The sequence below is a fragment of the Ailuropoda melanoleuca genome, chromosome 9 (assembly GCF_002007445.2).
Source record: "Ailuropoda melanoleuca isolate Jingjing chromosome 9, ASM200744v2, whole genome shotgun sequence".
In the NCBI taxonomy this organism is placed as follows: Eukaryota; Metazoa; Chordata; class Mammalia; order Carnivora; family Ursidae; genus Ailuropoda; species Ailuropoda melanoleuca.
In genome coordinates this window covers 91243627-91267205 of record NC_048226.1, presented here as the reverse complement: position 1 = coordinate 91267205, position 23579 = coordinate 91243627, and the positions used below count along the sequence as shown (strand labels likewise).

General features: G+C 51.7%; 1 long non-coding RNA gene across 7 annotated transcripts in view; it reads right to left on the bottom strand.

The window, feature by feature from the left end:
• Positions 1-23579, bottom strand: part of LOC105235728 — a 199166-nt gene that overhangs the window by 8158 nt on the left and 167429 nt on the right. For all 7 annotated transcript variants that reach the window (XR_004627921.1, XR_004627924.1, XR_002141873.2 and 4 more), the window contains one exon: positions 18205-18353. This is a non-coding gene — a long non-coding RNA (uncharacterized LOC105235728). The remainder of the gene's footprint in view (positions 1-18204; positions 18354-23579) is intronic.

Here is a 23579-nt window from a genome sequence, read left to right as displayed (position 1 = left end):
GATGGGTCATCCTGCTTCTAGCCCGTCTCCCCGACTGGAAGGTCTGCTTCAGGTTAGCGCTGGCTGGAGGGTCAGGCTCACCGGAGGGCACTCAGCAGATAGGAATTGGGGAGCAGAGACACAAAGTTCCCTGAGGGCAGGGGGTGTCAGCTTTATTTGTTGCTACCCTTGCTGCCCAGCACCCGGCGTGTCAGGTGCACGGAGAGGCCTGGCTGCTTCCTCGGCCTCAGGGTCCAGCGGGGGACTCAGCCCTTCTTTCTCTGCAGGGGATGATGCTAAAGCCTGGCCACATCGCGTGGGATGCCTGTCAGTGAGCGGTTTCCACACGGAGTCCCCTGCAGCCTGCCCCCTGCGCCCCACTCAGGGCCCCAGGATGGGCCTCAGGGTGGCTTGAGGACACACGGACCAAAGGGGAGAAAAGTCAGAGTGACAGACAGAGAGACGTGGGCAGTGAGGTCACGCGCCCCTGAACCCTGGCGCACACACACCAAGCTATAAATGCTGTGCTCTAACGTGGCCTCTTCTGGAACATGCTTGCGTGGCCGAGGGTGAGTCCTTCTCCCTCTAGGCTCGGTTTCTCTGACAGTCAAACCTGGACACTGAAGAAGAACATTTCTAAGGGTCCTTCTGGATGGAAAATGCTAGGAACACGGCACCATCTCGGCTTTATGCCTCAGAGCCCGGCTCACGGGGCTGGGGCTTCTTTAAGGCTTTTGCAGGCCCCACAGACAGCTTTCAGAATGGTAACCCCACCTGGCTCCTCCATTAAAAAGAATTCCCACGTTAACTGCGGAAGTGGAGCTTATATAAAGTTATATAAATATGCATCACAATTTCCATTTTGCAGCCCTGGCTTCATATTCTGAAACTAATACATAGTGCCTTCCTGGTCCAACGGACCTAAGCTGTCCGGTGAAAATGCCATTTCCCAGGCCCCACCCCAGAGCCGCTGAATTCGAAAAGCTGGTGGGGGAAGCCCAAGGATCTGCATTTTACCAAGTTTCCCAGGTGGTCATTTGCAAACTGAAGTCTGAAAACCACTGCCAGAAAAAGAAGCCGAGAAAAGGGGCTGGGGCAGGCATTCTGGAGCCAGAGGGGGGGTTGCAGAGGCGACCAAGGAAGGGGAGGGGACACAGATGACAGCACGTGGCTCCTGTTTTGCATGAGTGCAAATCGCTTCTGCCCATGTGTGCCCTGCGTGTTCCACCAGCGTAAACATAAATTTGCAAAACCCTGACTCACCCTCTGCTGAACCCTTCCCCCCGCCCTGGAAAAACGATACTCACACTCAGCCAGGGCCTGCGTTCCCGCTCCCGAGCCACGGGGAGACAACAACGTTTCCAGCGTAGGGCCAGGCTGCTTCAGGCCGAGGCCACCACCGCCAGGAATCGCGCTGCAGGGAAGGACGGAAGCAGCACGCTCACCCAGAGGTTTGCTCAACTAGTGCGGCCCCCCGTTTGTGACAGATCCTAGTCCCCGCAGCGAGCTGTCCCGGTTCGTCCGCAGGGACGCAGGTTCCGTTTAATGTCGCGCTACATGCAGACGTGCCGCTGACGTGCCTGCACACGCGCACACACACACACATCACACACCATACACACACCACACACACCACATACACACACACTACATGCATGCACACACACACACACCCCCCACATGGTGTGCAGGTGTTTATAAGCTTCTGCAATGATGTGAGGGCTGGAGCTCGGCAATCGGGAGTCACTCGGACCCCTCGAGAGCTGGTTTCCAAGGTACCAGGAAGGCATCACGCTGAGAGGGGGCTGGAAGACCAGTGAGCCCCTGCGAAGGCCGAGTACTACGCTGGGGTTTCCCATGTATGTTTCACAGCCCTCGAGGGGGAGTATCATCAGTTCCATTCTCCTGATGACGAAACCAACACACAGAGAGACCTGCCCAGGATCCTACAAGACGGAACTCTGACCTGGCGGACTCTGAAGCTTGTGCTGGACACTTACGCAGAGCTACCTCAGACTTCAGAACCTGGAGGAAAGGAGGGCAGAGAGGCGAGCCTCTGGAAACTGACCTCTCCCACCAGTGAGAGAACCAAAATAACTCCTTACAAACAACTGAGTCCACAAGCAGTAAACGGTCATTGGAAAAAATAAATCACAGATAAGCAATAGAAAAAAATCACATTATAATCACATCCTCCAAAAAATAATGGTGTTTATATTTCTAGGCTTTTATTCTAGCCAAATATATACATATACATATATTTTCTAGCCTACAAATAAAATGATACAATTTTATAAAAAATTTCATACTGCTGATTTTTAACGTGGGGAATGAACGATGTCTGTCCAATCCTGATCTTCTGTGTGCTTATGTCCATCCATAAATTTCTCTGCAGAGTTTAAGGGGGAGGTAAAACCTTTCACTTCTTTTTTTGTGTGTTTCCTGTTATTGTCTGTTCATCAGCCACTAGTGCATTTAAGAAAGGGTTAAAGAGTATTCTATCTAAACAGATCTGTGCTCTGGTGGATGATGCAGTTTTGAAAAACATACACTACCCCACCCCAAAAAACTTCAGGTTGGTTTTCTCCTCTCCATAGGTGAAAATGAGGAATAGGTTTTGCAACAACTGAGAAAACGATGCCCTCCCCCACCCAAAAAAGTATCTTAATGGCAAGGGAAATGCAGCTCTACTATTCAGAAGGGCCTGGCACAGGCCCTCCCATCGCCCAACCCCCACTCCAGGGACCGGCCCCCCGAGCGCCCCCCAGGACTCCCTTCCAGCCTTCCCCTAGTTAGGTGAGTGAAAAATAACCTCCTTTCCTCCCTTTTGGTGTTAACGAGGATCCCTATTGAGACACAGTTAATCACATCAATTAAAAGCCTCTAACACTTGGCCTTGCCTGCCAGGTACGGGCTCTCCAGCCAGGGAAAGGTGGGTGAGATAAGTCACGCCTGGAGATAACTTATATTCTTTTCTTTTTTCTCTCTCCGCTTAAGCTTTTTTTTCAATTGTATGTTATTTTTTATTTTTTTAAGCTCAACTTATATTCCCTTCTTTTTTCTCCCTCTGCCTAACCTTTTTTTTCATTTGTATGTTGTTTTTTTATTTTTTAAAATTCAGGCTTAATTAACACAGTAAAATGTCCAGATTTCTAATGAACAGTTTTGATGAGTTTTGATTAATGCATATACCAAAGACACAACACATTTCCCTCACCCAGAAAGTTCCCTGTACCTTTTCTAATCATCACTGCCCTCCTCCCAGAGGAAACCACTGTCCTGATTTCTAGCACCATTCATTAATTTTGTGTGTTCCAAAAGTTCATATAAATGGAATCTTGTGATTTGTAAAGACAGGCATGAATAATGAGCAAGAACACACAGTTCCTAGTGGGCATGAAAACCAGTGCAGGCACTTTCGAGAACAGTCTGGCAGTTCCTCAAAAGGTTATGGAGAGAGAGACCATGTGAACCAGCCGTTCCACTCCTAGGTATCTATACTCAAGGAAGTACAAACATATATCCACTCAAAACCCTGTACAGGAGTCTTCAGAGAAGCATTCATTATTCACAATAACCCAAAACTAGAAACAACCCAATGTCCATCCACCTATGAAAGAACAAATAAAATGCAGTCTATCCACACAGTGGAACATTACTAAGGCACAGAAAGGAATGAAGTACGGACGCACGCTACAACGTGGATGAACCTTGAAAACCATGTCATGCCAAGTGAAAGAAGCCAGTCACAGAAGACCACGTATTGTACGATTCCATTTGTGTGAAACGTCAGAAAAGGCAAATCCACTGTGACAGAAATTCTAGGTTGCTCAGGACGGGAGGGGCAGGGGGAAGGAGGAGAGGGAGGTGATAGCTGATGGGGACAGATTTTCTTTCTGAGGTGGTCAAAGTGTTCCAAGATTGATAAGTTGTATGATATGTGAATTATATCTCGGCAAAGCTGTTGAAAGAAACCACTCAGAATCAACCCAAGTGGAGCCAGTTGTGATACATGGGAAAGATGGCAGCTCTCCTTCCCTGGGATTTCCCAGGGGTCTCTGTCCTATCTCCAGAGTCTAAATTCTGAAGAGTCCAGGAGCTGTTCATCAGATTCACTCACTCACTCCACCAACATTTGCTAAGTCTGTATTTAATAGAAAGCACATAACCATATCTACTCTTGTCGTATTATCTCCCTGCTCTCAAGGGACTACATTTTTAGGGACATCTTGAATGCCCCTGTACGTTTGGTCATGGTGTTTAGCAGGTGACACCAGGAGATGGTGGTAGGTGGGGAGGGTATGAGCTCATTGTGAGAGAAAGGTCAAGAACTGTGAGGTCCAATCGGGCTGGTTCTCAATCCTGACTGTACCACTCAACGAAAGCATGCCTTCGCCTCTTCCTGCCTCGTGTCCCTCACCTGCAAAGACCAAGAACTTGCCCTATGGTGGAACCATCAGGAGCCTCAGCTCCAAGAACCAAAACCCCACTCTACCACCTACAAGCTACGAATGACTTCAGGCACTTTCTTAACCTCACGTCCCCATGTGGGCAGTGAAGATGGCGGCAGTAACAGCCTGCCCTATGCAGAATTAGGGGGGTTCATATGAGGCTCAGCAAACCGAGAGGCCAGACCGGGAATATTTATACCATCTCTGCCCCAGCTCCTCATCTTCACGATCAGAGCATCAAAGCCACCCCAGACAATACCGAAAGAAAGGGCATGCTGTGTTCCAAGAAAACTTTATTTATGGACAATGAAATCCGACTTCATACAATTTTTATGTGTCAGAAAATATGATACTTTTTTGATTATTTCTGTCAACCGTTTAGAAATGGAAAAGCCATTTGTAGCTCATGGGCTGTACAAAAAAAGATGGCGGGCCAGATGTGGCCCGTGAGCTGCAGTTTGCCACCCCCCGCCCTGACATCAAGCACCCAGAACGGAGTCTGGCACACGGTAAGCACTCACCACCCACGAACACGGCCCAGGCGACAAGAGCCGAGCCTCTGTCGTGTGTCACACCGTGTGCTGTGCCCTCCACAGACCACATCTCATTTAAACCTCACCTTGATTGTGTGAGGCAGGTAATGTGACCACACAGACGAGAAAGCAAAGACCTAGGTCAGCAAAGGGACAGAGCTGTTGTAAATCCAGGTCTTTCCGTCCTGAGCTCTCGCTTCTGACCGTTATAAACTACCGTGCCGGCTGCCAGGACACAACAGGGAACCAGACCCACTCCGGCTCCGTTCCAAACACCACAAATCATGATTTAATTAATTTGAGACATTTGTTACAGAAAGCAAGGGCTGGAAGGAGGAACAAGGGTATTACACAGCCCACAGTGAGGGAGGTCCTCGGTGCAGGGACACGTAGGTTGGGAAGAGTGGCCATGTGTCTGGTGCCGTGCCAAGTGCCAAAGAGAAGAGGCTAGAAAAGGCACGTCCACCCCGGCTCCCTGTGGTGGAGGGCTCGGAGACGTGACAGTGTCAGATGCGGTGCTGGAGGGGGAAACAGTCTACACTTCCTGAAGGGCCTGCAGCAAGCGAAACAGCCTATCCTATTTTATGAGAATATAGCCTCAGAAAATAGGAAAATACAGTCATGAAGATTTAACCATGAGAATATTCACGGAAGCACTGTTGGTAATTGTACAAGTGTTGAATTCATAAGTGCCCCAGACACTTAGGAAAAACTGAAGGGCCTTTTCCACTTCTGTCCGAACAATGGCGAAGCTGTGTGTCCAAGCAGTCAGACGGGGAAGGAGCAGATGTGTGCCTGCCGAGGGGGAAGGCTAGCTGTCGTGGATTCAGTAAACAGCTCTGTGCACACTAGCAGGTGCATCCATACTATTACTAGGATGCATACATATAGACCGTGGTCCTTTTAATTAGTCACCTCGGAAGGATAACAGAAGTGTTTTTACCTTCGCCCTCTTGTGTGTTTGGATTTGACGATGTTGCAGGAATAGATATTCAGTGCTTTGTGAGAAGAAATGAAGGACAGCTGGTGGCCGGACAGGAGTTCCAAACTCCAACGCTGCGTGACCGGTAAAGCAAAGTGCTATGTATTCATTCATCCAGCGCCTCCGTAGGAAAAGTCCGCCACACGCCAGGGACTGGGGCAGGCGCTGAAGACGGAGGTCGACAAGGCAGACGGAGCTCCCGGGTTCGAGGGGGGAAGCTGGTCAGGTGAACACATCAGTGCACTCAGGGGGCAGATATTCCACCATATCTGCAGAGAGACCACCAGATCATGGGGAGGGGAGAGACCTTGTCCCAGAACGTGAAGGCAGCCTCAATGATGTCACATACGCTCGGCTAACGGTCTACTGGACAGAGGATTCCTGGGAGCTGGGAGCAGCCTGGTGTCCAGCCTCAACGGGAGGCCCTTGGCCTTTGTCTTTCTCATCCACAAAGCCGACGTGCTCTCCGGGCCGCTGTGCAGAGCAGCTACGGTTCGGGAAGCACTTTGCAATGGCAAAGCCCTGCACACATGACGGGAGAGACTTAATGCCAAGATCTGAACCCCTTTCTACAAAGGTTGACAACCTGGAATTTCAGTCATGATGGATGCCAAAGGATGGGGAAGAAAACATGTTTACAACGGAAAGACTCCACAGAGAAAGGCAGTGAGCAGTGTGACTCCCCATCACCGCACCCTGGCCAGCCTCCCCACTTCTGTGCCTTCAAACTCGGCCAGTGCCAGGGCAGCTCCTGACTTTCTGGAACACAGTGTTTGTAACCCCAAGGACAGTCTGTACATTTTACACTGGAAACACTCTCTCTGCAAGATTTTGTTGACATTTGTTAAAGGGAAGTATGTAGGACATATGGCCTTGAAAAGAAATCCTACGTATCTCACCTCTGATATAGGAAAGAGAAAAGGCTTTCCAGTTAGGTGGACAAAGGTTTAAATGCTAGCTCCTTTTGTAAATTGTTTATTATCTCCTAGCTTCAGATAATAGTATCTTTCCTGCAGGGTAATAATTAGAGCAACATATGTATAAAGTATAGATGTTCAATAAATGACGACTGTTTTCTTTCCCCCCTAGTGGGAAGACTAAGGGAACAAAGCAACGAGGTCACATTGACCAGAAGCTGTACCCTGGGGGAAATCAGCTCATTATGACAGGGAGGGATGGAGGCCCGGGGTGGTCTGGCCACCCAGAGCTAACCCTGACCTCAGCTCAGCCTGGGAAAGGTGAGGCAAGGAGACCATGTCCTTCTTGATGTGGGAAAGTTAAATTAGACTGAAACTCCGAATGTGAAACCAGCCCTGTGCTTTGTCCCCCTCTGAGATCCTGGCTGTGTCAATAGAAGGTACAAGAATTTTCTGGAAGGAAACAGGAAAGCCACTGAATCAGAGAATGAAGGTGGCAGCTGGGACACCCGCCACCAGCAGAAGCAGCACAGTGTGGTCCCCAGGCAGACCACCGCAGAGCAACTGGTCAAGCAGGTCCGGGATGGGGCCCAGGAAGGCCCATATTTCACCAGGACCCATAACACTCTGCTACCTCTCAAGGGCAGGCTAGGGAAATGCTGCTGGGGTGAAGGCACCAGGCGTGGGCCTGGAAAGGGCTCCGTCCAAATTCCAGCTGGGCACCAACTCTCCCGTCCAACTTTAAAATTTTCTGGAAAACACGAGCCAGGCCCAGGGCAAGGCAGGCTGCAAACATGTACGCACAGGGAAACAGCCTTAGAAGCGATGTACTGGGGGCGCCTGCGGGGCTTAGTCCGTTAAGCGACTGACTCTTGAGTTCAGCTCAGAGTCGTGGGGTCTAGCCCCGCATCGGGCTCCGCGCTCCACGTGGAGTCTGTTTCTCCCTCTCCCTCTGCTCCTCCCCCTGTGCTCTCTCATTCACTCTCTCTCTCAAATATATAAAGAAATAAAAAATTTTTTAAAAAGCAATGTACTAAATTCCATACACACACAGACGTGTGCATTCATATGTAACACGTACATGTAAATACACAAACACAACCAGACACATTTAGGTGTGCATACATATGCACAAATACATGCACATTCACACACGTGCATGTGTGTAACGTACACCCGCACACACACACACAGGCATAGCCTCACACAAGCCCTACTTCAGTACTCATATTGTCCCCATTTTCCTGAAGAGGAGCCAGAGTCATGGAAACGGGAAGAAACTCGCCTAAGGTCACACAGCCAGTCTGCGGCAGTGGCAGGATCTGAAACAAGACAGGCTGGCTCCAGAGACCCTGCTGGTACCAACAGATGAAAACAGATAACCCAAGAGCCGAGAGTCATCAACTCTGAAAGCTACTTGTGCCCTGGGGTTGGCTGTATCCAGAGAGGCCGGCCAAGAATTCCTCCTATTTCCATACAGGCGTGTTGTTTCCCCCATTCCGCGTTGGGGGCAATTTCTCCTGCCCCTGGATCTGGACTGACCTGGGACCCCTGAGCAGGACACTGGGAAGGGAGTGATGTCGTGTGAGTTCTGCGCCTTGCCCTTGGGAGGCCGGGCTGCTTCCACACGAGGCCCTAGGGGGATCCAGCCACCACGGGGTGAAGATGATGATGTTGAGATCTCCGAGAAAGTGAGAGGCCCCAGCTGCTGCCCCCATCACCCCAGCCCAGGCCCCAGCTGTGTGAGGAAAGCCTTCTGGCCGCGAGTCTCACAGAGTGCCCCGGGGAATGCAGCCACATGGACTCCAAGTGGAACCCAAGAACCACCTGGCAGGGCTCAGCCACCCTCCAAGACTGAGAAGGATAAACGGTCGTTGTTTTAAGCCACAAAGGTTGGGAGTGGTTTGTGGTACAGACAACTGGTTCACGCACTGATGTGGCTCGCAGACAAGTATAAATTTTACAATAAGCCACATTATTTGTTGAGCTAGGTGCCGGGCAGCATGGAAGTGCTTTACACTTATTGTCCTGTTGAGTCTGTATCTCTGCTCGTTCACGTATCATGTATTAATATTGTTTCCATCTCACCCACAAAGACACTGAAGCCCAGTGAAGTAAACCAATAAACTTCCCCAGGCAGTGGCAGTTCTTGGATTTGGACCGAAATCTGTCTCGTTCTAACAGCAGGTACTAATCAGATTTCTCCAGAGAAAAGAACCCATAGCACGTGTGTGTACACATACTTAGAAGTAGGCGCCATGGCCTCGCCAAGCTGGCACATGAGAGTAACCCTCACGCTGCACTTCCCCTACTCTGTGCCTCTTCGTCCTACAAACCTGGACCCCACGCTCCTGGCCCACAGTCATGCTTTACAGTCATGGAGCACACGGTTAGTGAAATAAAGGAGACCTGCAGCAGGGTCTGTCACGTGAAACGGCGGGATGCCTCAAGTATGTGGCGAGAGGCTACTGGCCATGTTGAAGCCACCGAGCAATTAGCCTGGAGAAGAAGGGCAACTGGCAGGTGCTTCCATCAACAGGTAACAGGAACAAAGATGGCGGCACGGAATGCCTAGCGGAAAAGCAGGGAACGAACTGTGGTTGGTTCTAGGACCTGGCTTTACTCCCAAACAGCTGTGTGACCGTGGATTATACATCACCTCTCTGGGCCTCATGTCCCCAGGCATGCTCGGTGATGTCCAAAGAACTGACCAGTTCTTTCCATGACTCTCTGTGGCTTCAGATCACACAGGTCATTGCACAGCATCTACTTTTGATGGGGGGAAGCCCAGTGAATGGCATTTCACCACCGTAAAGATGCTGTGGGACTGAGCACATAATGTGCTTTCCAGTGGCCACCCAGTAAGTCACTGATGGAACCCCCAAAACACAGGAACCCCCAAACCTGGGCTTCTCTCCTATTGGTTAGTCCCACTCTGTTCTCACCCACTGAATTCCAACTCCCCTTCTATAAGAACTCACGCTCAACCAACAGCTCTGAACGTGTCCCGCAGCCACCCAGCAGCCCCTCCGTTAACGCAGAACCTGACGAGAGGTTATCACTGTCATTGGGGTTTGTTTCCCTGTCCCCACCAAAGCCAGCTACTTCCTTCAAGTTGGTATCAGGCAGGCCAGGAAGTTTCTTTTTCCCTGCAATCCATTGTATGTGGCAAGATCAGAAGGACCCGTCAAGGGCAAGGACGGAACCAGCTGGGCACGTGGAGATAGGGGCTGGCCCTGGCCTGGCTTCCCCCAGCCCTCCTGGTCACTCAGCCAGTCCCAAGCTGGGGGGCTAGGCTGACACACGGTGAGAACAACAGGAGACTTGTGTGATAATTAATCAGGAACGTTATCATCATCCTGAAGAACCCCTGGCTTGCTCCAAAGCCAGTGAGGAAACTGACCTCACCCCCTTCCTGTCTCCTAAACCCAGTCTCCAGTCCATCTAGGACCAAGGGATGGAATATTTCTCCAGGTCCAGCACAACAAAGCCTGTCTGAGGAGCCCGTGTGGACATCAGATGGAACCACCTCTCAGCTCATCTCATGAACGGGAATGCTAAGGCCGACAATCATGCCGGTGGGTATGAAGTACTCGGTGCACACAAGGCCGCGTTCTAAATGCCACACGTGCAGTGGCTTGCCGAGTAACCACCCCCTGCAGACACCCGCACCCTAATCCCTGAAGCCTGTGACTACTGAGGTTGCACGGCAAAGGCAAATTCAAGGGCAGATGAAAAGTGCCGATGTTAAATTAGAAAGATTATCCTGGATTATTTCTGTGGGCCCAATATAATCGGAAACATCCAAAAATGGGAGAGGGAGGCAGAAGAGAGAATCAGTCAGAGTGAGACATGACTGTGGAAGAAAGGCATAGACAGGTGTTCAGTTGCTGGCTATGAAGATGGAGGAAGGGGCCATTAGCTAGGGAATGAAGGCAGGGGCTTCTAGAAGCTGGGAGCGGCAGGAAAACCCTTCTCCCCTAGAGCTGCCAGGAGAAGGCAGCCCTGTGTTCCTTGAGTTTAACCCAGGGAGACCCACGTTGGACTCCTCACCTATGGAACTGTAAGATAATACAGCATGTTGCTTGAAGACACTGAGTAATCTGTTACAGTAGCAAAGGCAACCAAATACACGAAGCAACTCACTCAGTTCATTAAAGTTCTTACAATAACCCTACGAGGTGATTACTGGTATCTGCTATGGCTACAAGAATGCCGCGTAACGAAATTCCCCAACTCTGGGCAAACGACAAGCACTGATTCCTCACTCGCATGTCTGCTATCAGCTAGGGACCAGCTGGGGCTGGGAGGGCATGTCCGAGCTCAGCTCCATACGAGGTGTGGATTCGCAATCTGCTCCATGTCTCTTCTGCTCTGCGGACTGAGGCTGTCAGAGGCCCGTTGTCACCATGAACGGTATACAAGCAAAGAAGCCCAACCTCGTCCAACTTGCATCTTCCACTCCTGTTATGCTGCTAATAACCCCATGGACCAAAATAAGTCATGCGGCCGAGGCGGATGTCAGGGCAGGGAGGAGTGCACCTGCCCACCCGGAGGCCACGGCCACGATGTGATTGTGTTAATTTGATGCTGGCGGAGGGAAGAACTGGGACTGATAGCTCCGTCTACCACAGAAAAGCACTACTGTCAGCATTCCAGTTTGCAAATGAGGAAACCAAGGCACAGAGTCTCATCCAGGATCCCACTGCTAGTCAATGATGGAGCCAGGATCAAAATCAATCTGGCTTCCAAACACGGTCACGGACCTACACCTACTAAGTGGGGGAACTAGGACACCATGGGTCTAAATGTCACAGTCTCTGGGGCAGGAAGGGGTGGCCTCCGGGGGCTGCAGTGATCTCCAGAAGTAAGAGGAAGACCCTGCGAGACGTCGCCCATCGAAAGTGCAGCCAGGCTGAGCTGTTGCTCTCATGAGCGAGGCCCCACTGTCGGGTCCAGGCCTGGGGCCAAAGCACTTCCAGGGATGAGGTGCACAGGGAGCCCAGCATCCAGGATGAGCCAGCTGTCCGTGGCTGTCACAGGACCAAATGTCCTTCTCTTCCTGCCTTGGCGGGGCCAGATCAGCTGCTCGGCGTGCCACCTTGCAAGAAGCCAGCATGTGGGTTCCTTTGAAAGCTGTGCATCTGAAGGCCAGAACGAGGTAAATTTAGGGGCAGTGAGATATGCAGAAAGAAAGCGATACCCATGGAATGTGGAAGGAGGGGAAGCAGGGAGTGAGGCAGGACTACTCGTGAGCCTGGAGAGAGGATACAGGAAGGAGGCGGGACCAGGAGAGAGGGAAAAGAGCAAAGCAATGCTCAGAACTCAACATTACAGAGGAATTTCATTTGAAGGCACCAGGCATGGATTTCCTGGAAAGGGTCAGAAAGTCACACTGATGATTCTGGGCATCTGGGGTCATAGGGTGGAGGTGGCAGGTCCTCACCATCATGTCCAGAGACTCAGAATGCTCTTGGGCCCCTTCAATCTCGTGGCATGGGCAGGGCGGGGGGAGGGGTCACCAGAAGCCCACCCCCTGTAACCAAAGTCAGCGAACACTCCACTTTATGGCAAGGACATACTAAGGATGAGAGGAGGTGGGGGGACCACCCTCTGTGTCCTACAGGAACTGTGCCTGTCCCTAAGCCTTGTCACCCAGCCAAGGCCATCCCCTGCTGGGGGAGGGGGGTGTCTCCTCCTTCCCTGCTACTTTCACCTGAAAGGGGGTGTGAGGCACTCTTCCCAGAGATAAGAAGCCCCCTAGGAGGGCAAGTGCAGTGGACACTTTGTGGGTACATGCTATGAGCCCTTACCTCCCAGATTCTCCTGTACCTCCATGCAAAGGGAACAGCGCTGCTCCCATCAGAGCTAAGAACATCCCGGCTCAGTGAAGCGAAGGGCTTTCCACAGTCACCAGCTAGTGAATACAGGAGACCCTGACCGCAGTCCAGGTCTGCTGGGTTCATTGCAAATCCCTTCCTCCTGACCGTGCTGCCAGCCCTGGACCCAATACAGAAACTGCAGCGAGGACCTCCCTGAGAGATGGGACAGTGGCTCTTTGACTCATGCACCAAGCACTCAGTGAGCATCCCCTCTGGGGAAGTGCCAGCAGGCTCTGCCAGAGGGGTTAAGAGCATGGACCCTGGAGCCATGGTGTGGTTTTACGTTCTGGCTTTAAGATCTACTGGATGGAGCAGCTGGGCCACATTACTTAACCTCTCTGTGCCTCAGTTTGCTCGTCTGTAAAATGAAGGCAATGACAGCATCTATGTCTCAACAGGATCTCATGAGGATTAAGTGGTCGGGTAAAATTCACACTTAGAACTGTGCCTGGCACATGGTCAGTATGATCAAAACACTGACTTTCATTGTTCGTACTGTGGTAGATGAAACTGACCTCATCTTTGCCCTTACAGGAGTGCGGTCTCATGAAGGAAGACAGATGTGAGATTAACAGAAATAACGTATCATGATAGGTCACACAAGGAAGGAAAAGCGAAGAACAGTAGGAGGAAACAACAGGAGTGGTGAAGGGTGCGAAAGCACTATGTAAAAATGGAGGGAATGAGCACTCCAAGCAGAGACATAACATGTGCAAAGGCCCTGAGGTGAGCAGGAATGGGGTACATCACTCAGTAAAGGTCAGTGTGGCTGAAGAATAGTGAGTGAGGAGAGACATCCAGGCCAATTCATGCAGAGCCCAGCGGGGGATTTGGCGTTTTATCCCAAGAACAGAAACGGGAAATCCTTGGTATGTTTGGTGGGGCAGACACAATTCAATTCACATTTTGTAAAGATCGTGCTGGCTGCTGAGTGCAGATGGGACTGCAGAGAGACTAGGATGGATCCGGAGAGTTGAATCCGGAAGCTCTTGTCGTGAGCTATGGGGGAGATGAGGATGATTTGGGTAGGAGGGTTGGTGGTGGACGGGAAATAAACTCAGCTGAAACCCCAGATGCTGGAGGCTCACGAGGAGAGAAACGGCAAGTCAGCCAGGACGGTCAGCTGGCGGGCTCCCTCCCACTGCCTGGCCAGGGACAAGCTGTCGTGAGTACTCAAGGCACTATCATGATCAGCCAGGTTGGAACGTTCTAGAACACCCCTCTTGGAGGACTTCACCTCACAAGGCCTTTGCCAGGTCCATGATGAAAGGTGCTGCTGACCTCGGAGCTGACCCCCTCCGTGGGAAGGGAAGCTATGGTGGGGAGCATCTGCAGATTGGATATTCTCCACCTTGATGAGGCCACGCGTGGCATCTTGAGAGGGGACCCCATGCTCTGATCTGAGGGGATGGGGGCATCCACCTGAAGGGAGGCATCCTCTCCTTGGGCACTGAACTCCTCCCACATCCCCCAACCCACACCAGGTTCTGAGCTACCTATGGGGAGGGACCACGTCCCTCCTGGTCTGCAGTCCATGCTTGGCACAGACCCTGGGTAGAGAAACCTTCTCACTGGAGGATGGGCTCCATAGGGACAGTCTCCATTTTATGTCTCCTTCCAGCTCCAGTGCCAAGCACAGACCTCCTACAAGATGTGCATTCAGTCAAATGTGGTTCAACGAAAGAACAAATGACTCTCCCCCATTCCCTTGCAGTCAACTGCTTAATCACCAAATCAACGGCCAAGCTGAGAACCAGGCACTATAGCTGATGCCCTAGAGGAATCCGCATCATGCTGGGAAGTCAGACACTGGCAGAGAGGGACCAGGTCTCTTCCGGCTGTCCAGACAGGAGGCACTCAGATGGAGTCCTTCCAAGGGAGGAAATTGACTTCCAGGCAGAAGAGTCCAGAGGGAAAGCGAATGATGGAATGAATTTGAGCAGAGGCAGGGTTTGGGTAATCTGAGGGGTGGCCAGTTAGACAGGGGGACTCCCTCACTCACCGAACGAACACCTGTCACTGGGCAAGCCCAGTCACAGTTGAGGACACTGAGGATCAGCCTGGTTTAGTGACTTGCCCACCGTCACAGAGCCAGGAGTGGGCAGAGCTGGGGACGAACCCAGCCCTGTCTGTGGTCCCCTCAGGAAAAGACACGACAGAATCAGGTACAAAAGTCAAAGAAAGACAGTTGTCAGTTCAAAAGACAGAGATGACACCCAGCATGAGAGGTGTCATCATAGAGGTGACCAGCATGGACTCACAGGGTGGGGCGACGTTGAGGTGGGCTTTAATGGATGCTAGGAGGTCTGCCTGTCTTTGATCGGAGAGGGACAAGGGCAGAGCTGTGCTTCCAGAATCTGGACCTGGCCATCGGGAGTTGAGGTGAGAGGCTGGGAACCGCGGCACACCCCACCAGAGGGCGGGACTGGAGAGGCGGCGGAGAGACGGAAGGAAGGAAGCAGGGCTTGGGGCCAACAGGAAGGAAGTGAAGCTGGGGCAGGACTGCTGGCTGGAAAGGGTCCAGGGAGAGGGAGAAACCACTTCTCCTTCTCTTTCTGATGGTAGCAAGATAATGACTGCAAAGCAGTGCTGCATAGGGCAGGACTTCCCAAAAATCAGGAGGGGAAGAGCCCTGCACATGTGTCCTCAACAGAGGTTGCAATCCCCAAATCATGTGGTCACCTCTGACCTCCTCTACCCACCCTGGAGCTTCATCTGCAGTGAGCTCTGGCCTTGGGCCCTCGGGGATCCCCGCAATGCCCCTTCCTCCAGATATCAGGGCAAAGGAGAGGCACAGAAATCACGGAGATCTGAAGACAAGTGGCCAGAGACGGCAAGAAAGGCGGTGTCACGCCATGTTATGGACAGAAACCCAGGTGCAAGAGGTAAAGAATTTGTCTAGTGTGGCACAGTGAGTACTTCTCAGAATCAGGAATCAGACACGGGGCCTTCGCTGCAGACCTTGCCTATATCCATCTGGGACCAAGCAGGAGGAGGCGAACCAATACCCCGACCGTCCTCCCTTCCTGCCCACCCACCCTACCTCCCAAACAGAAGCCAGAGGGCCCAGGAGCCCCGCGTGGCACCCATCCCGTTGCACCCACACAGGACAGCCTCCCCGTCACAGAACAGGTGGAGGACGGGGGGCCTCTGGAGGGGGACAAGGAGGTCACTCAGCACCTCGCCACTCCCACAGCCAAGACTGTGGTGCGGACTTGGGCCTGAGCTGCCTCCCCTCCACAGAACCGTGGGGCCGCGGCCCCAGGTCTGGGCTCTGCAGCAGGAGGCCACCTGGCTGTCTGTCCAGGGTAAGGCCCCACACGTGCCAGCGCTCTGTCCCCACCCCCAACTGATCCAGCACCTTCACATCCCCTCCTTCCTTCCTCATTCACACCCCCCCCCACCCTGCCCCGCCTCGACCATAGGCAAAAAATCTCCCAAAGGCAAAAAATCTCCCAACCGCCTACTTCCAATGAGGAGGCAGGCTGCTGGGCGTGGCTGGCCATCCGGTGGAAGAGATGGGGGCCAGCGAATGCCCGGCGCAGAGCCACGTGTCCACCCCGCCCTCGCCCTGCCTGCCGGCCCCACACACCGAGGCCTGGCCGCCGGTAAAAAGAAAGGGCTCCTATCTCTGATTCCTCAGGGCCTCTGATAAGAAATGTCATCCCTTGCTGGGTAATATTACCCGCCCGATAAGAATCTCTATCAAGCTCAAACATATGGCTGGCTGCAGAACACAGCGCCCGGCAGAGCAGCGTAATTTATTTGCTGAAGCTGAAAGCCCTGGGCGGCCAAGAGAAGTACACTGAATACAAGAGGAAAGAGCCAAATTATAACCTCTCTGACATGCAGTGGGGATTTTCCCCAGGGAAGGCTGGGGACCTGAGGACAACAGGGGGCCCTCCTTGCTTTGCTCCCTGCAGGATCAACACTTTCCCCAGGTCTTCCCTCAAAGGGCACTTTCACTTAGGCTAGCTCTCACAGCTAATCCTCAAGACAACCTCAAGAGAAGCATTTTTAGCCTCCTCTTACAGATCCGGACGTTCAGATTCAGCCAGGTTAAGTAACCCGGCCAAGGTCACACAGGCAGCCAGGGCAAGACCTCAGATTCAGACCCCATCCATGGGGTCAGATATGCCCAACTTAACAGACAGTGTCAGCTACTCGTCATCGTCTCAAAGGGCCACATCAGGCCTCTCCCCATCTCCGGGTCTCTACAACCTGGAATAACGAGGAAGCCTGGCAGGGCACAGAAATTCAAGGCAGAGAGCAGGGGGAGGCCCAGGTCAGCGGAGAGGCGGGAGAGACAGAACGTGGCAAGTGTGGGCGCAGTAAGGAGAGGCGGCTGACCGGGGAGAGGGCTGTTAGCACACTCTACACTCTTCCACGCCCTCCCTGCTTCATCAACATTGTTAAGGCTGACAGTGCTTTCTGACAGTCAGGATGGCTCTAAGATGGCTCCACATGACTTCATAAAGCCACTCGTTCTTTTTAACAGCTGCTCAGTACACCTAGTTCACGGTCACATCATGACTTAATCAACCGATCCCCGACGGAGGGGCTTCAAACACTGTGTCTCATAAAGACACATGGGCAGGGGAAGCACGGAGGCATTTTCTCGCGGCAGTGAAGCCTGCACGTGGTGCTACAATGGTAGGTACCTGTCGCCCATTTGTCATAGAAGGTGAAACACGGGGAGCGCGTCCTAACATCAACTATGGACTTTGGGCGAGAATGACGGGTCAGTGTAGATTTGTCCATGGTAGCCAGTGTCCCACTCTGGTGTGGGACGTGGATGGTGTGAACCTGGGGACACGGCGGATATGAGAACTCTCGGCATTTTCTACCCAATTTTTCTGAGACCCTAAAACTGCTCTGAAAAATAAAGTCTGTTTAATAATAATAAAAGCCAATCGATCACACAAGTGTGTGTCACAACTGGCTCAATTCTATTCTGTTTACTGTTGACCTTTTTTCTCCTGAGTTCAAGTCATACATACTCGCCTGCTTCTTTCCGTCCCCAGGAATCTGATTAAAAACGAGGCCTCGGATGTCAATACATCGTCTTATCACTTGCCATCTCAGACACTGCTAAGATTTAGATGATGTTCACACCATCTGCACCTGTGTGCATGTGTTCCTCAAGGAAAACATCCCAAAATTCACCCAGTGCCTTATAAGCTCGGTTTTTTTCTAGTCTTCCTATGCAGTCAAGTCTCAACACTGCACCTCAACAGGCTGGTGACTCCCTGCACACCCCCTTCCTCAGACCTTGCTGGGACGTTGCTAAGAGGACCTTACTACGCCTTGGTGAGCAACTCCTGCCATTTCCACAAAAGCACATGAGGAAACAAGCATTTTTCACTTCTTGTCGCCAAAACCCCACTTCCTGCCCCTTCCTCCTCTGGACCCTGGTGGTTTCATTCCGGAATCAAACGGAACAGTAAGCAAGACACCAACCTCTCTTCATTCAGGCCACCCCAGAGCGGGTCAGCATTCTTCTTTTCCTTCTGGGTCCTGAGCTGTTCAAGAATGCAGATAGCCCAAGGCTGGAGAGAGGCAAATCTCCACAGGAGCTCAGGACTCGGCTACAATCGCAGCCCGACAACCTAGGAAAACGCAGTAAATATCAATTATGCAATTCGGAGCCCGAGGCACCTTGAAGAAAAGCATCCATTACAAACAGAAAGAAGATAAAGAACACTTTTCTCCCTGGCTGAAATGAAGAAGCACCTCAGGTAAGGGAGGACGTCCTACCCGGGAGAGGCTGTCTCCACTGAAGCCCACGGCGGATGCCAAGGGTTTGCACGGACAGGAGTACGGCAGCCCCCTCCCCATCCTAAGGGATTTGAGACCCACTGGAGGGTCTTGAGAGAAAGGCTGTGATCCGTGTGGTCATAGAGGGAGGGACCAAGAGCTTTGGGAACAAAGAGGAAGGAGGCACTGACTCTCGCTGCACAAGTTAGAGAAGATGCTATTTGAGCTAGGTATTGAAGAGTAAGGGGCCACCAGGCGGAGGAAGGGGAGGGGCCGTCCAGATGTCTCATCATCATGTGTGACATGGAGTGTGAAAGAGTGGCCAGTGGCCAGGCAGTAAAGGACAGCCCTCATGCCATGTTGAGAGGTCTTGCTTTCCCCTACAGATGCAACGGGGAGTCACAGAGACTCCAGAGCAGCAGAGTGACAGATGACCTCTGTGCCTCATCACCGCCACGAAGGGACCCTCGGCCACGTGGGACCCAGTATACATGCTTCCCAGGTCATCCTGCAAAGCAACAGACACAGTGCTTAAACCAGTAGCCTCCAGGGTCAGCAATCTGTCTTCAAATCCCAGCTCTGCCGCTACCAAGCTGTGCAAGCTGCTTATCTATTCCGGTCTTCTCATCTGTGAAATGGGGGTAACAGCAGCAGAGGCCTCTCTCAGGGCTCGTGCATGAATGGTGAACTGATAAATTGATACATGGAAGGTGCTGGGACCAGTGTCTGGAGCATGACAGGGGCACAACACGTGACAGCTTGGGGGGCTGCTCCCAGCTTCCTTGTTCCCCCGGTTTCCTCTCTCAGCACTGTCATTTCTCCTGTGACATGAGCTGCCCTGAATCCGAGCAAAGGTGAGCAGGCTGAAGCCCAGGTCTGCTTCAGGAGGCTGGAGCTCTTGCCTGAAATAGAGCTGGAGGACTGCGAGCTTCTCACGAGTTCCCAGCATCCTGCAGCAGGCTCACCTAAGCCAGCGGCTCTCAACACCGCGGCACCACCGAGTCACCTGTGATGTTACCACCTCAATGCCCGGCCCCACCCCAAGTCAGAATCCGGGTGGGGGGGAGGCAGGTGCGGGGAACTCCTGCAGCAAGAACTGTAAATTCCATACGTGGGTCCAACTTTATACCCCATTTGAGAACAACCGATCTAAGGGCCAAACTGAGCAAGGAAGGGAAACATGGCAGAGTTCGGGAAAGGGCTGCCGCCCTGAGTCGGGTAATCTCCAGAAGGCACCTGGCTCCCCAGGTTTCTGCTTCCTCAGCCACGGGACAATGCCTGGGCACCTTACCTCTTCCCGGGACATCACGCTGAGCTAGCAAACTTGAAAGTGCCCTGGATCATTATGATTGTGACAGAGCTCAAAATCTGGATTTTGAGTCAAAACTCTTCTGGAAATAGGCAAGGCGAGAGCATACCAACAAATACAACAACGAGGAGCATGCAGGGGAAAACGCTTTGGTTAGGTGCACAGAGCTGGTAACCGGTTAGGCTCTCTCGCTAACCAGCCATGTTACTAGCAATCCCATCCCTTTTGTCTTCAGTTTTGTCCACGGTAGACCAGGGATAAGAACTGATTGGCCAATCAGACAAGGTGTCTGTGAAGCCCAAGCAGAAAGACACAGGTCATACTACGAAGGGTCAGACTACTGTAGAGCATTTTTATTTCACATTTCCTAGGTCCTCCCTGCAACGTGGAAAGTTCCAGAGACAGAAATGCCCCCTTTCACAAACTGTTGTAACGGAGGGTAGGGAGGAGACCAGGAGCAGCGCCGGCCACATGAAAGCTTTCTTCTCAGCAGGCTGGAATGGGACCTGTCAGGGTCCAAGTGGGGATCAGCGATAGGCCAGGAGGGCAGGGTGGGGCCGAGGGCGGCTCCAGGGAGACGTTAAGATAGGAAATGTTATCTGGGAACAATGGAACCACCATACCGTTGTCCTGGCCTGGATCTGACAAGCAGGGATAAGGCTCCAGGAAACACATCCCTTGACAACTGGCCAGAGTGGCCCCAACAGACCACCCGCCCATTATGGTGGTGTTGTACCCATCCAAGCACGCACCTGCAATGGGCATACATCCACCACGGACTGAGAACTGTGTTAGAAGGTGGGAATGCAGGGCGCCTGGGGGGCTCAGTTGCTTAAACGTCTGCCTTTGGCTCAGGTCATGACCCCAGGGTCCTGGGATTGAGCCCCCATCGGACTCCCTGTTCGGCGAGGAGCCTGCTTCTCCCTCTCCCTCTCCCTGCAGCTCTGCCTGCTTGTGCTCTCTCTCCCTCTCTCTCTCTGTCAAATAAATAAAATTAAAAAAAAAAAAAAAGGCGGGGATGCCAAGATGAATAAGGCCTGGTCTTCATCCTCAGGAAGGACAAAGACAAGGCAAATAAAGAAGTAACATTTAAGTACAACATTAGGAACTAAAACACAACAACAAAACAGCCGCCACTCACTGCTGGCCAACTATGTGTCAGGCAGTGTGCTGTGTATGGTATATTCAACATCTCCAATCCTCGGTGTCCCCTCTAAGTAAGGGTACCAGCTCCAGTCTACAAATAGGGTACCTGAGGCTCCGACAGGCTGATTACTGGACACAGATCACACAGCAGTTAAGAGGCTGGGCTCACGTCCGGATACAGAACAAAGCTGCTCTTAACACTTGGGCTCCTTCCCCACAGCTCAGTGCAACAACCCAGAGAATCAAAAGGGAATGAGTCAGAGAGTATCTTCTCTGACGCGCCTCTTCCAGGCACGGTGTCTGCATTTGGAGAAAGTTTAAACACCCTAAGGAGCAAACAAGAAACACAGGTGCAGCACCTAGCCTATGCTTATTGCTCAAGAAGTGCTTAGAATCAGAATCCAGATATAATAGCATCAGAGGCCCAGAGCAGAGGTGCAGGTGTTTGGGATGTCGCAGACCCAGGGCTGCGGGCTGGAGCCGGCGATAAATCCCAAGGAGATCAGATGACCCGCCCAATGCCTCAGGCTGACATTTCCACCCACCGGGAAAGGAAGGCCATGCCTTCTCTCCAGGGCTCTAGGCAACAGCAATCTTGTGACCCAGCTTCCAGTCTTGCTTGGCTCCTCCAGTTCCTTGAAAATACTTGTACTGATTTCAAGACAAAATAACTCAAAGGAGCTTCCTCCAGGACCCCCTCCTGATAACTCAAGGACAATGCACTCACACTGAGCTGTAAAGTGAAACCTATGGGCTCTATGGGGCTGCCAGTTTCACCTGCGGGATGCTGTAAATATTTCTGAATTCGCTGTCCCCATCTAAAATCCAGGAAATTCCATTACATTACATGGTCCAAAAATTAACTAGGCAGCCCTGGTCCCATATAACACAGTAGCTAGCTGAGTCCTGGGTGGGGGGCTCTTATTCAGGGCATGTACCCTCCCACTGGCCACCATCTCATCCCTCAGGGACCACCGAGCCTAAACTCGCCACAGAAGAACTGCTGCTCAGAGAGGTGAGGAGACTTGCCCAAGGTCACACAGCAAGCCAGCGGCAGGATGGAAACCACAACTCCGTATTCCTCATACAAAGACCTCGATTTTCTCTTCTAGCTTAGCTGCCAGTCTGAACCAATCGCAGCCTTAGAAGTTACACGATCCACTGACATCTGGCTAGAACAAGTCTTCTAGGGTCAAAGTCCAGCTCAGGCAGAAGCGATACCCCCCACGACCCAAACACAGGGCATCATCATCAGCCCAGGCCCGGTCATCCAGACGACTCTTGCTCAATGTTATTCTTTGCTTCATGGTTTCCACATCCAGAGGAACAATACTTCCCTAAAAATCAATTGTCCCCAGCAACCCACCTACACAGTTCTTGGAAAATATGGGTTAAACATTTTGCTGCACAACACAGACACAGACACACACACACACACACGGAACAAAAAGGGTGAGGGAAATTCATCAGCATGGTCCTGGACTCTTCATTATTCACACCAAACGTTTTTCAAGTCACCAAGTTCAAATGACCCTGTCCCTTGGGGCTGCAGAACTATTTTTGCCAACACTTGCCAGTAAGAAGGCTCCACATGTTTTAATAAATGGAATTACTCAGTATCAGGAGATACAAAATGGCTTCGAGAGGCTATGAGGTCAGGGGAACTGAAAATGTCCTGGAAGGAAGATGCCGGAATAATCAATTTCTGACACAGGAGAAGGAACAACCCAGTTCCATGCCGCCGCCCAGAACACTGGAGAGGCTGACACATTGCAACAGATCAGTCGAATAAATAGGCAGCCCCAGAGGGATCATTTCCCAAGCTTCCAGAACAAATACGGAGATAGAGGGCAGCAACTAGTCCCGGGGGATGCCGACACATAGTAAGTGCTCAGTAAACACACACACACACACAAACACACACACACACACATACACAGAGTTTCTGAATCTCCTTACTTGTGCCAGATAGACCAATGGTCTGCTCCTCTCTGCTCACACTTGCCCTCTTGGGGAATCATACCAGTCTCAAGGCTTAAATAATAGGACTCCAAAATACATATCCAGATATTATCTTTTTATTCCATGCATTAGCATGGGTTCCTCAGAGCAACAGAAATGTAAATAAGGAATTGGCTTACCCAAGTATAGAGAATGTCAAGTCCAAAATATAGAGGCTGTCAAGACAGGCAAGCCGACTGGAGACCTAGGGAAGAGCTCATGCTGTTACTTGAGTCTGAAGGCCATCTGGAGGCAGAATTCCCATTTCCTCCGACCTTCAGTGTTTTTCTTAAGGCCATCAACTGATTGGATGAGACCCGCCCACATTTTGGAGGATAAGGTGTTCTACTGATGTCAGTATTAATCTCATCCAAAAAAATACCTTCACAGTCACATCCAAACTACTGGGATTTTTAAAGATTTTATTTATTTGTCAGAGAGAGAGAGCTGCACAAGCAGGGGGCGCAGGAGGCACAGGGAGAAGCAGGATCCCGGCTGAGCAAGGAACCCAATATAGAACTCGATCCCAGGACCCTGGGATCATGACCTGAGCCGAAGGCAGATGCTTACTGACTGAGCCATCCAGGCGCCCCTAAACTGCTGTTTGACCAAATGTCTGGAT